The 14517-nt window shown below is 39.7% G+C and overlaps 1 long non-coding RNA gene across 1 annotated transcript in view; it reads left to right on the top strand.

Annotated features, from left to right (window-relative positions):
• LOC110257192 overlaps window positions 1-14200 on the top strand; it is a 41255-nt gene extending 27055 nt beyond the window's left edge. Inside the window, exon 3 of the long non-coding RNA XR_002339473.1 lies at window positions 12493-14200. This is a non-coding gene — a long non-coding RNA (uncharacterized LOC110257192). The remainder of the gene's footprint in view (window positions 1-12492) is intronic.

Here is a 14517-nt window from a genome sequence, read left to right as displayed (position 1 = left end):
GAGCCCCCTTTAATCAGCTGCTTACCTCTTTCATTACACTTGTTACACTGTAGTACAAAGTCTAGTTTTTGTGTCTGTCTCCCTACTAGACTGAGAATACCTGAGGACAAGTTCTGTGTCTTATTATCTTTGTGTTTCCTGTATCCAGAAGAGCACCTGACCCATCGTAGGTATTCAGTGGATGGTTGAAAAGTGAATGAAACTCACCTATATTTCTAATATCTTCCTATCAGAACTTCCTAAACAGGAAAAGGGAGGATGAGTTACAGAGAGATTCATTTTGTCCTCACCTCGCCTGTGACAGAAGGGTTTTAGAGGACTGTAGAATGGAACAGGTGAAGAGAGCTGATATGTGGTATGACCTTGGTAAATAAAATACTTGTGAGGCACAAGATTAAGAGCACAGAGAGAGCTTAGTCTGCTTTGGTTGTTGTCTGGATGATTCGGGGGTGGGGAGGGGGGAGAGTGTGTATGCCCAAAACAGAGAAGTTAGCAAATTTTAGGGAAGGAAAGAAGAGGCAATGAAACATGGATCAAAATCTTCATGTACCTCCTGCTTATGGCGGCTTCTATCAGAATCCCTGCTTTCTTCATCAGAGAGTTGGAGTGTACTGAGTCATGTGAAGATGATGGAACTAGTTCCACGGCTACTTTAAAAAAAATCTTCATGCTTTCTTCCTTAAAGGTCACGCAGTTAAAGAAAAGTGCTTACTCTTCCTGTCTGCTGTTTACGTTGGAATGAACTCAAAATAATTTTCAAGTGACAGATGTAAATAATTACAGAGAAAGCATTTTATGGCTGCCCAACCAGCGCAATTTTTGTGTTCAAGCTGATGATACGTTGGTTGACAGCTTCTTTCCCTGCTTCACCCATTTAAATTTTCCTAACTCTAGTTGCATTTATTTCTATCATAGATATGACACCTGTCCTACTAACACATCACATATCCCTTTCTTGTTAGCTAAAAGCTCCACCAAGTCAATTCAGACTGTGATCTTTGGCCTTTGAGCTGTTGACTAGTCTATCATTAGCAGTCCAGGACTTAGCAGGTCAGTCCAAAATCTATATTTATAGAGAATAGTCTATAAAGATAGTCTGTTGTCTGCTTTCAGATTCTCTGTGGGGTCTTGAGAATAAACTGTCTGTGTATGTGTCATTAAATGGACTCGTATCTGTGTGGCCTGCCCTCTTTTCTTCTTAGAAGGAATAAAGAAAACAAGCATTTGGATGCCTTCTTTGTATGAGGTAATATGTTAAGCATGTCCATATATACAAATATATTCAAGCTTCATAAGAAATTAGTAGGCCTTATTTTCAGATTTTAGAGATGCAGAAAAGAGTTGACTCAAGTCACACTACCAACCAATCAATATCCAGAAGAGGGATATGAACCTGGCCTGGCTCTGTCAAAACCCATGCCTCTTGCAATACATATAGCAAGCTGTGAGACTGGAGATTTGCACCAAGAAGAAAGAGCTATCTGGAGATGCAGCTACCCCACACCAGCCCTTGTCCCTGTCTTCATTCTCAACCTTCAGTTTGTGGCCATCATTAGAAAATGTCATCTCTACCAGCCCTTTGGTATTTGACCACCTATCCTCTGCCTGTACTTTCCTTTTTTGATTGTTTCAGTCTTTTCTTTAACTCCTAGAAGAAAGGAATGTTCAAACGTGCCATAGTATCAGGTAATAGAACTTAGATTTACTATAGGCTCTGCTACTTCTTCAAGGCATGAGCTTGGATGACTTATCATTCCCCTTCTATTCAGTTTCACTAAATAAACTAGATGAGTTTAAAGCTGCTTCCTGCTCAAATAATTTTTAAGCCTAATTGAGAGTTCATAAAATTTTTATCTTAGGATGTAGGGATTATTTAAGCTCTCATTCAAGGAAATTAAAAATAAAAACTCTCATGGAGGAAATTGAGGCTCTGGGAGTCTAATTGTCCAAAGTCACAGAACTAATAGGTGGATGATCTTGAATTTGAATCCAGATAATTACTAAAGTCAAATCTTCTTAACTATGTCACACAGATTCTTCCTGAACTTGGCCTGTGTACCCCTCTAGACTTAACTCTCATGATCCACTTTACCTTCTAGTAGCTGATGTGTCTGTAGATGAGCAAATCATGGGCAGGGTGTACACAGTATTTGAATTGGGTTCCACATCTCTGGGCCTTTGTTTATGCTCAGATATTCCCTCTGTGGTTATCTTCCTCTCACCACTTGGCAGATTCCTATTTGCTCCTCCACAGCTTAGTTCATGTGTCTTCTGTTCCAGAAACTTCCTCACATTTTCTGTCTGTGGTAAATGCCCCTCTTTCTTGCTCTCACAGCACACTATGTGTACTTCCATATTCAGATTTACTGCATTTTCTTAAGTTTACGTGTTTTATTCTGTCTCCTCCATTAAATCATAAGCTCTTGGCAAGAATGCACCTTGTCCTATTCATCTTTGTGTCCTAGAATCTACATATAAATATTATTGAACTGGATGGAGTAATGCCATGCACAGACTTTGCACTTGCATTTCTGAGCTACTTCCTAAATATAATCATACTCACACCCTCATTTACCATATGGAGAAATATAGGCTACATAAATAAGAATAGAACCTCAAAATTCTGCCCATGATCAGACTTTTGGAGTTATCTAGGCACATTTTCCTAATGGTGTCACTCCCCTTTCACAGGTCAGTTCTCTCCAGTCCACCACGCCACTCGAGCTCTTCTGGCTAAGGCCTCAATGGATGGCCCATTTGCAAAATCCTCCCCTCCCTTGACTTCCTTGTGTGATCACTTGCTCTGTTTGATTTCTCTTTCCTTAGCTTTTGTAATACACAACCTAATGTAACACACAATGTAGTATTCTTTCTACACCATCTAGCCAATCTTTTTCACTTTGGGAGAACTTCCTCCTTACTTAAAAATTGGAGTTCCTCAAAGATCAGTCTTGGACTCTGTTTCTTTCCTGCTGTACATTCGTTCCCAGCGAAATCTCATTCACTCCTACAGCTAATGAAAAATTCTGTATATATACCAATAACTCAGAGACTGCTTTCTCCAACACAAACTTCCCTTCTGAACCACAAAGCCATACATACAACATTTACTTTCTATTTCCTTTTGGCTACCTCTTATGCATCTTATGCCTCAAACCTACCTATCCCTCAGACCTACTCTTTATTTAATATTCTCAGTCTTCCTATCCCCCATCCTTCCTGTTGCTCATCACAGAAATGCAGATGTTTCTTTGACTATCATTTCCTTGATAAGCATCTGTCAATGCCACCTTGCATCTGCATCAGTCTTGAATCTGTTCACTTCTGCACATAACCACTACTACTCTTCTGCCACCATCTCTTGTCTAAACTACAGCAGCAACTTCCCAACTGGCCCTTTCCTCTCATCCACTCTTGCCTTCATTTTGTCTTGCTCATCGCTTCCACCTTTTCTACTGATAGACCACTAGAGTATTTTTTTCAAACTGAAATTTTAGTCATAGTATATCCCTGATTTAAACTTAAAATGATGGCCATTCATCTTAGGATAAAACAGAAAATCTTTAACATGGTTTACAAGGCCCTGTGCAATCTGGCTTTCACCTTTCCATTTCTCGAAAAAGTCTTCTTTTGACCCTAATCACAACCGTAACTATATCATTATTTGTGTGCTCCTTTTTCATTTTTATTTTTTAACTATCTTCCCTACCCTAGAATGTAAATTCTATGAGATTAGTGTCCAAGTCTTTGCTATTGATCACTGAATCACAGAAACCTAGCACAATGCCTAGTGTGCAGAAGATAGATGAAAAATATTTGCTGAATAAATCAAATAATGACAACTTCTTTTTCATGCACTAAAAATAGCTCATCCTGTTGGGCTCTCCCCTCTGGAAAATTCTCCAGTTCAAACATTCATAAGAATTAGATCCAGCCAGAAATTCCCACTGTGGCTCAGTAGTCACGAACCCGACCAGCATCCATGAGGACACGGGTTTGATGCCTGGCCTTGCTAGTGGGTTTAGGATCCAGTGTTGCCGTGAGCTGTGGTATAAGTCACAGACACAGCTTGGATCCCACATTGCTGTGGCTATGGCATAAACTGACAGCTACAGCTCCAATTCAACCCCTAGCCTGGGAATTTCTAGTCCGCAGGTGAGGTCCTAAAAAAAATAAATAAATACAAATAAAAGAAAAAGAAGAAGAATTAGATATAGTCATATTGTTTCTCAAATTATTTGCTTTTCTATCACTTGTTTATTCATATGTAAAGTTCAACTATGTGCCAAACACAGAGGTAATAGATTAAAAGGACAGCAAGGTATAAGGAGCAGAAAAGACTCATAGGTTATATGAAATTATTTTTTTAATGCTTTAGAACAAATATTTACTAATCTGCGTATCAGTATGCTGGGATTTCTCTCTGAAATTTGAAAGATGATTGCTGTGGCTACTGCTGTGAAGAAAGTGCTTCTGTCCCAATTTTTCTGCTGTGTTCTGTAATGTTTAGGTTATTATGCTTTTTTTAGTCTGCATATGCTGTAAATGGCACTGATGTCTCTACTGAATGTAAGCCCATTTTTATTGTGATGACTCAAAGGAAGCTAGTCCAACCCTTTTAGGAAACTATTGTCATGTTGGTCATTGTCTTCAGCTTTTTTTATGGTGTAATGCCTGGTGTAATATTGTAAGGAGTCTGACCTGTGTTTTTGTGAGGCCAGTTGTTTCCTCATGCCTGAGGCAATGTAGCTTATGAAACTCAGCTCAAGAATGGAGTGAAAGATAGCCGGTAAACATAGTGGACTAAATTCTGTATTGGTCACTATTTAGTCAATCGTCATTTTCATTATAGGTAATCCTAAACAGGAGTTAGCATGACTAGTTCACATCACTGTGACTCAGCATTTTCAGTGAGTGTTAAACCATTGAACTACTGAAAGAAAGTGAATGACCACAATGGTGAAAATGAGTAGGAGAAAATCAAGGCATATGTATTTAATTATAATGTTTATGTCAAAAATGTTAGAACTGTCAGGAATTCACAGAATTTGGCTTTTATTTGTATGCTGTTGTTTTCTTCTCCCCGGAGAGATATCCCAATACACAGGTACTCAGATCAGCACTGGGAAGCTAGCAAATTACAGGTGTGAAAAAATATCTAGGGCCATGTGTTTACCCATAATTTCATTTATTTTCATTACTAAATCTTTTGCACCCAGAAAATCAGCGCAGTTGCTTCTGTATATATGAAAATTTGTAATTTTAGCACAGCATTAATGTTTTATTGTACTGAGAATATCTAGAAAAGAGAAGTTGACTCTTTTGGGCTTCATAAGCATTGTGGGGTTTTGTAGGTTGAACAAAATATATAGCATTAAAGTACTGCAAATTCCTAGACTGAAACCTAAGACAGAGGTCAAATCTCTTTTTTTCTTGGCAGATTCTGTGTGTTTCTATTCAACCACAATGTTGACCCTGCCCAGGACTCTCATTTGAATGCTTCTATATTAAAATCTCTACTTAAAGCTGCTTTAACCTGTTAGAAGGTTTTTTGGGAGGAAAACTAAGACACCATAACATTATAACATATATTAAACATTTTCCGGAATCACTTTTTAGCAATGATTCATCCAGAAAAAAAACATGATGACTAAAAAATTCAGTGTGATACTATGCTTTATTATATCTGCTAGATAAACTTCAAAGTATTACAGTTCTTTGAGCTTAAGCCTGCATTATTGAAATTTCTATTAAATAAAAATTTCCCTTTTCTTATATTGGGTGGACAGTTTAGGGCAGACTCAGTGGAATCTTTATTTCACAGCTGAGCTCCTGAAATCTGTCCTAACACTTCTGACCCTGAGGTTGTGTGTCTTGTGGTTGTGTGTCCTGTGGTTGTGTGCATGTGTGTAAATGGATCCTCCTGGTGACGCATTTCCCTACACTGCCCTTTCTGCCTCACTCAGGCTGATTTTAGGACTCCAGGTGGATTCAACCACACTTCATGGAAGGAAACACTCTGTTTTGTTTTTTAACATTTCCCAGTGTGTACTTTGGCATTTCTCCTACAGTGGGGAAAAGCACTGCTCCCAAGTTTATCCCAGGAGCAATTGCCATGAATTTTCCCCATCCCTTCCTCCTGGACCGCTCATGCCCAAATGGCTCAGGACAGAAGGCATTTTCAGTATTTAGTGTATTTTTCCCTTCTGGTTAAGGAATGGAAATTTAGGAGAGAAACCACTCAGGCAAACTGTAATGGCTCAAAGTGTGTGCTTAAAGGCAGCAGGAAATGTCCTGAGGAGCAGGAGATGGGAGGGTAACTGAAAGGAAAGCAAAGCTGGGAGGACACCAGGGAAAATGCTAAGGAGAAACTGAGTTCTGTATGGCTGAGAACCTTCTCCAAGTTGAGGAAAAGGAAGATAAATGGTCCAGGGAAGAGAAAGGGGATAATTGCAAAGTTTTGCCTGATATTCAGAGTCTTCCTTGGGAGGACATTCCCTGTGAGGAGATGCTCATCAGAGAGGAGGAAGAGACCAAATGGCTGAGGAGAGACCAAGGAACAGCTGCAGCTGGTAGGCTGAGTGGTGCTGTAGATGGAAGGTGGAAAGACAAAGGGGAGGCTGTTAATGGCCTTCCAGTGGGTACAAGGAGGCTGTGACTTAGTAATAATAGCTCATAGGTAGGAGGGGCACCGTATTCCATATTTAAGAAAAAGAATATAAAATTTCCAGGAGTTCTCGCTGTGGCACTGTGGGATCTGTGGTGTTTTGGGAGTGCTGGGACACAGGTTTGATCCCAAGCAAGACATAGTAGGTTAAGGATCCAGTGTTGCTGCAGCTGTGACTTAGATCTGATCCCTGGCCTGGGAACACCATATGCCACAGGGAAGCCAAAAATGAAATGAAGAAAAAAAAAAAGAATATAAAATTTCCAATGCTGAGTATGCACAAAAATAAATATTTAGAATGAAGAAGTAAATCACAACAAATGATAACAACTTACTTTTGCTATTTAAGAAAAACATATTATCATAGGAAGCCACTGTCAGGGCTCCTCTTCAGGCTTAGACAAAACCCACATCTGAAAGAGAAGTGGTTAATGCTTTAAGCTTTGTTGGATTCATGGTAAATTCACGTCTGGTCATAAAGAACATAAATGCCACTAGAGTAAAGACCTGGCCAGCCCAGTTATTACATTTCAAACAGCATCTCAAAGGGGATTTCATGGAAAAAGATGATGGATGCCTTTACAACACTGGCCTCAGAATGTTCCAAATGTACTTAGAACAGCTTGAACTTCTGATCTTTTTACAAGATGTAAATAATAACTTGCATGAGAAAGTGCTTTAAAAACTTATAAAGTACTCCCCAAATGTTAGGGTTTCTTTACTTTCTGAAAAACTCGTTTCATCTCAATCATTTATTAGATTAAGCTTTCAAAGAACCTATTTATTTTTATCCTATATAAACTCTTCATAGTTTTTTATAATTATGATGCAGTATTATTTTTCACATTTCCTAGAAGATTGTTCATTCAACTTCTATGTTCAATATTTGATAAAATAATATTTTAGTCATCATTTAAAAATGATTCACCTTCAGCTTTCATTTTTCTAGACTGAGGTTCTAAACTTTGCTTTCATCTTCTTTTGATAACCCCTTAAGTCCCTTGATAATATACAGTTCTCATATTTGGGCTCTTCCAGTACTGATTCTTGTGTTTCTAGAGGTACCTAGCTAGAACTGAAGCCAGTATTTAGTAGAAGTAAGTGTTATAGTTTTATAAATCGTACATATAAATCACGTATATAAATCATGTTTTATAAATTGTTTCCCACTCCCTTGATATATATATATATATATATATATATATATATATATATATATATGGCTACCATTTGGTTAGCTGTTGGTGATAATCAGCAGATTTTATTTTCAGTTTAAGTCTTTTAGACTCTATTTAATGGTAGTTACTTGGGATTATAGGAGAAATTTGATCAGGATAACCCAAGATGCAGAGGAAAGTTGGAATAGTGGGCAAACATATTCAAAGAACTAAGGAGAATTAGTTAATAAAATGGAAAGAAATTGATTGGAAGATGAGGGACTATGATCTGAAAGAAGCATTTGAGAGGAGAGATCATAACATGGCAAGTCAGGTCACAGAACAGAGAGCACTGGTTAATAGACAAGATAAGAGGTTATGGTCCTAGAGAAAAAGCAGGAAGTTATGACACCAGGTTGATATAGTGAAGGTGGAGCTGTACCTTATGATAAGGTCCAAAGTTTTTTCATTTGATGAGTGGCCTGTGTGGGATGGAGTAGGACGGCAGGATGACTGACTAGAAGGAACTTGTGAGGTAGAGATTAGAGGAGTAGTTCCCAACCCTGTCTGGAGCATTTTAAAACATCTCATAGGCCAATTGAATCAGAATCTGGGAGTGGACCCAGGAATTGTCAGTTTTGAAAAATTATCAGGTGATTATTGCATGCATTCAGAATTGAAAACTATCAGAAAAGGAAAGGAAAGAAAACAGAGTTCCCCTGTGACACAGTAGGTTAAGGATCCGGCATTGTCCCTGCTGGATCGCTGTCATTGATCTGATCATTGTCAGGTCACTGCTGTGGTGTGAGCTCAATTCCTGGCCCAGGAACTTCCATATGCCATAAGTGTGGCCAAGACAAATAAAATAAAACAAAACAAAAAACAGAATAGAAAACTGTGGATTGAAGCAGTGGTTCTAAATTGGAGAAGTTTTTATAATTCTACTGGTCCAGGTGGTCTCACTCCTTCCCAGTTAAATTGGAACATGGGGGTGAGATCTAAGCATCATGAGCTCTTTAAAATCCTTAGGTGTTTCCAGAGTTAAGGATCCAGTGTTGCTGTAAGCTGTGATGTAGGTCAAAGACACAGCTCCGATCTGGTGTTGCTGTGGCTGTGGTGTAGAGTGGCAGCTACAGCTCTGGCTAGACCCCTAGCCTGGGAACCTCCATATGCTACTGGTGCGGTCTTAAAAGGACAAAAGACAAAAAAAAAAAAAAAAATCCTTAGGTGTTGCCAAAGTTTAGGAACAGTTGGATTAGAGGAATTGTGTCCTGAGACCTACAATACATCTCTAATAGAATGAAGTGATGCTGTATGAAAGCCCCATGTATTAAAACCATGCTTTCAGCCTCAACATTTAAGGCACAGAAGGGAATCCAGATACTCCTACTTGTCTTGGTTCTGATGCTTCAGTGCATCCACCTAATTAAAAAAAATTAGAATAAAAGGATTTTGAAAACTAGAGATGTAAGAGAAGAAGTAACCCAGCTCCCTCCTGTTACACATGAGAAATAAGAGGCCCGGGAAGTTAGAGGACTGCTTTGTGATCACCTGGGGAGTTAATGACAGATTGAATCAGGGTCTTCTGATTCAAATCTTTTTCTACTTCCACAATACTGACTATATTAAAACTCTTGGTTTTGAAATGACAAACACTAGATATAATTTAATTTATAAAAGCTACAAAGTACTTGGACAGGATCAATGTGAACTTGTCTACAAAATGCTAGAACATTAAGTAAAAGCTCCCCTTAGAGCATGAAAAAAATTCATTTAAAAACAGGTAAATTAGGAGTTCCCATCATGGCTCAGCAATAAAAAACCCGACTAGTGTCTATGAGGATCTGGGTTTGATCCCTTCCCTGGCTCAGTGGGTTAAGGATCCAGCATTGCCGGGAGCTGTGGTGTAGGTCACGGGTGCAGCTCAGATCTGGCGTTGCTGTGGCTGTGGTTTAGGCTGGCAGCTGCAGCTCTGATTCGACCCCTAGCCTGGGTATGGCCCTAAAAATAAAAAAAAAAAATTTTTTTTAAATAAAAAATAAATTAATCAATAAAAATGGGAAAATTAAATGATTAAAAAAAAACTAATATGGCGTTTGTAAATTTACTGACCATGAGAATCTTTCAAGCCAAAGAGACAGCCCCTGGGCAGCCACTCTATTTTATTTAGGAAGACTAGAGTTGGGGGAGCTTTAGACCTAGGAAAATACTTGGGTTTCCTGAGGTCACATACTAAACTCTAAAAGGAAGTTTTGCAATCAGTACCTAGACCCTCAATCATGTGGCTCTCATGTGTTTTCATATCCTCTGAGTTGGTTAGTCTAATTCCTGAACTAACTCAACATTGAAGAAATCAGAACAAAAGCTGGTCTCTTAGGGAATAAAGTTAACTACATGTGATTATATTCTGTTTGTTTTCAATGTGCCCAATTCCTTGTTTACTCATAAGCTTAAATTCCAGAATATGATTTTTGCAAAATAATGTAGTAGGCACTTCCCACCCCGCTGGGTGATTTTCCTTTAGTTGGTGTTCTCTCTCTAGCCATTTCCTAGCCAATATCTTTGCCAGGGGCTACAACGAATACACGAAGCATGAAGATCAAGCCTAGAAGTGACTGCAAGGAGGAACTGTGAATAGATTAGATCATAGAACTGGGATTCAGAAGGGTTCCATGGACTGAAATGAATGACCAAAATCTGAGCAGATGCAATTCAGTGGGGACAGAAGAATGCAAGTTCCTTCTTGGACATGGTTCACAGTACAGAAGGGAAGAGATCTCTTTCCCTTAACAGCATCTGAAGTGTTGTTACCAAAGAAGATTTCTAAGCTTAAGGCCCACAGAACATGATATACCTTAAGGGGTCTGCAAAGCCCAGAGCTTGCTTGTCACAATTTGTGCACCTACATTTTTTCTGAGGATAGGGCTTGTAATGCTTATTAATTTAAAAACAAACAAACAGACAACCAGATTAGACCTAAAGGTTATCACTGGGAGAAAAAAAAAGCGGGAGCTTCAGATTTTTTCCTCAGTGTGAGAAAGAGATTTCTCAGTTAAAGCTGTCCAAGACAGAATGTGCTACCATGGGGTGTTTCACATTTCCAGACCGCATGGCAAGAGCATCATAGAGAAGATTTGAATAACACATTGGTGGTTCAAATGTGTTTTTATTTATTTATGTATTTATCTTTATTTGTTTATTTTTGTCTTTTTAGAGCCACAACCTTAGCATATGGAAGTTCCCAGGCTAAGGGTCAAATCACAGCTGCAGTTGCTGGCCTACACCACAGCCACAGCAATGCCAGATCTGAGCTGCATCTGTGACCTACACCACAGCTGATGGCAACACCAGATCTTCAACCCACCAAGCAAGGCTGGGGATCAGACCTGCAACTTCATGGATACTAATCAGGTTCATTACCACAGAGCTTGATTATAAGCAATGTGAATCCTGGTGGAGTTAGGGCAGCTCAGAGTTTCCAGGCTGTGAACCATAGAGGCCACGGTAGGAATTGTGGTAACGCATTGAGCTTGCTTCCTCTCAGCAGATTCTGGGTCACAGATTATTAGACCAAAAGTCACCCTCACCATTTTGTTTTGCCTTCGAATCTAGAGGGAGGACTTACACTACGGCGAGTTCATTCATGGTGTCTGATAGACAAAATATCCACAAACTCTTATTATAGGGAAGTAGGCAGAGAAATAAAGGGTGAAGGTATAATGGCTATGAGCATACACTGTTAATTTCACGCCTGCCTTCACCAGTTGTGTGTGACTCTGGAGCAGTTAAGTGGCCACTCTGTGCCCCGCTCCTTGTCTTTGCATGTCAAATGAACACTCCACTAGTACCTATGGATGTATAGTCTGGAGAGTCAAATAAACATAAAAAGTCATGTAAAGAATGAAAAGCTATGATAATAAAACGTTGGCTCTATGGTTGTTGTCACTTCAAGTTACTGGTAGAAAAGATTTGAATTCTGTTACAAACTGTCATTTTTGCTGTGTGATGTGAAGAATATTCCTTACCTCTCTGACTTCATGATTCCCAACTGTAAAATGGCAACCACATTTACAATAGACAAAGATAATATCCCATTTAATGTTGCACTTAAGAACTAAGAGAGTCGGGAGTTCCCATTGTGGCTTAGTGGGTTATGAGCCCAACTAGTACCCATGAGGATGTGGGTTTGATCCTTGGTCTTGTCCAGTGGGTTAAGGATTCTGCATTGCCATGAGCTGTGGTACTGGTTGCAGACATGGCTTGGACCCTGTGTTGCTATGACTGTGGCTGTGGCTGGTGGCTACAGCTCCGATTTGACCCATAGCCTGGGAACTTCCATATGCCACAGGTGCTGCCCTAAAAAGCAAACAAAACAAAACAAAACAACAACAAAAAAAAGAGCGTCAAAGGAACCTAAAAGATTTTATTATTAGGAAGCTGAGTCCAACAATAATTTTACAAATTTAAGTTTGTAGTAGCACACTAATTATAAATTGTGAGGCTGTGCTTTAGGTTTTTAAATCATCAGCAAAATGTACTGATCTGCTTCATCATCAAGTTTTGTTAGTGCCTCGCCCATGTTTTGAGTCAGCTGCTTCTAGAACTCTACCCAAAACATGTAATAAGGAATATCTGGGATGTACTATTATTATTTTTTTTTTCCTGCAGGTTTCCAGAACTGCACAGTAATTCCTGACTTGGCTCCTAGCTGGAACTGGGATTCCCAGAGCAAATGAGGAGCTCTGCCTCCCAAGCCCTCAGATCCCTGGATGTCTCCTAACAGATGACAGACTCCCCTGCTGGGATGTTTTCCCAACAGGGAGTGCCCTGCCAATTGGCTAGGGAGGTTTGTCATGCCTTGCAGCCTATTTATAAAGTTTTCTCCTTCACTTAAAATGAGGCCTTGTGTATACGTATTTAGTGTGCAAGAATGTATGTTCTTTCATTATAAAGAGCCTCATTAGGGTAATAGATTTTTGCTTTTAAATCTTGCTTCAAATGCTAAGTTAAAGTGTGAGCAAACATGTATCAGTATAGCCTCACTGGTTTGGACTCTGTTGCTTTGAGGTTTGTGATAATTGGTTGGACTAATGTGTGCATTTGCTATGTCAGTCATCTTCTTTATATTGTAAATTAATAGCATCCCAGAGGCTTAAAAGAACGACTTTTAAGTACTTCATAAACAACTACTCAAATGCTCATTATAATTACTCTTATCTATTCATCACATCTTTTCTCGAAAAGAATCAGAGACTTAAGAAGTTGACAAGGTCAATCTTCAAATCTGAGTCCTTGGCATTATTTGGAAAGAATGATTTTTATCAGGTATTTATCTTTAGCCCAGATTTCTGTTTTCCACCCCACCCCCCACGTCCTGCTTGGCTGCTATTTTAATTTATTATTCATGTAAAGTGTTTGAAAGCTAGTCTATGCTGACTTGCAGATGTCAGATTGTCCCCAGGCTATTTAACTTCTGAAGTGTCCAGTAGATCTGCTTTCCGTTTGTTGTGCTCCACTAAAAAATAAAACACTCAGGGAGGAGACAGTCTCTCAAAAGACTTGCCTTGATTACTACAAAACACTTTTGGGACAGACATCCCAGTCATTCCACTCGGGAGCTGTTCAGGAGATGATAACACAGAGCCTTGAACCTCATCTCCTTCTCTCCCAACTCACAAGCTCTTTGAGCCGCCTCTGGTGAACATGTCATCCTCCTCACAAGGGCACCACAGTTTAGAATTTTGCTCTTGTAACACTTCCTTTCCCAAAGTGAAAGACTTGTTTAGAGATCATTTCTAGAACATCTTCCATTCAAGAACAAAGGAGCTCTGACTTCAAACTCTATGATACAAACTTTGTTCCATATTGAAGCAATTTGAATTTAGAAAGTCCAGTCTTTTGATCACTATAAAACCAGGGATGAGGAACCCCTCCCCTTCTTCTGCTGCACTTGAAAATCTAGCAGTATAAACTCTGTAAGTGCCCCATTGCTGTCAGTAGATCACGTTCCCAGGGCTTTGTGTCCCTGGCACAAGTGAGAGATCAAGACCGTTTCATCTAGGACTCAGCTCAGCATCACCTCCCCTGTAAAACAGTCCCGCACACTGACTGCCCCAAGGTGTGTGTGGTAGGTGCCTCCTCGTATTCCTTTTATAAAATCATCTTGCTTCATGCAGAATCTCATCCCTGACTGGCTCCTTCACTCCATTGTCAGTTCCTCCAGAGCAGAGAGGCTTTCCGGATTATCACATCCAGCACAGTGCCCGGCAAGATATAGCACATCCTCAATATATGTTTGTAGCATAAATAAATTTACAGCATGACCGAAAGAATTCTAAGAGTCAAACCATCCTATCAAAGATGAATGGAGGGAGTTCCCGTCGTGGCGCAGTGGTTAACGAATCCGACTAGGAACCATGAGGTTGTAGGTTCAGTCCCTGCCCTTGCTCAGTGGGTTAATGATCTGGCGTTGCCGTGAGCTGTGGTGTAGGTTGCAGACGTGGCTCGGATCCCGTGTTGCTGTGGCTCTGGCGTAGGCCTGTGGCTACAGCTCTGATTTGACCCCTAGCCTGGGAACCTCCATATGCCGCGGAAGCGGCCCAAGAAATAGCAAAAAGACAAAAAAAAAAAAAAAAAAAAAAATCAGAAGATGAATGGAGGTGTTCCCGTCATGGCTCAGTGGTTAAAGAATCC

The sequence above is a fragment of the Sus scrofa genome, chromosome 15 (genome assembly GCF_000003025.6).
Source record: "Sus scrofa isolate TJ Tabasco breed Duroc chromosome 15, Sscrofa11.1, whole genome shotgun sequence".
NCBI lineage: Eukaryota > Metazoa > Chordata > Mammalia > Artiodactyla > Suidae > Sus > Sus scrofa.
Note: the sequence above shows the minus strand (reverse complement) of the source record. Positions and strands in the feature narration are given on the sequence as shown.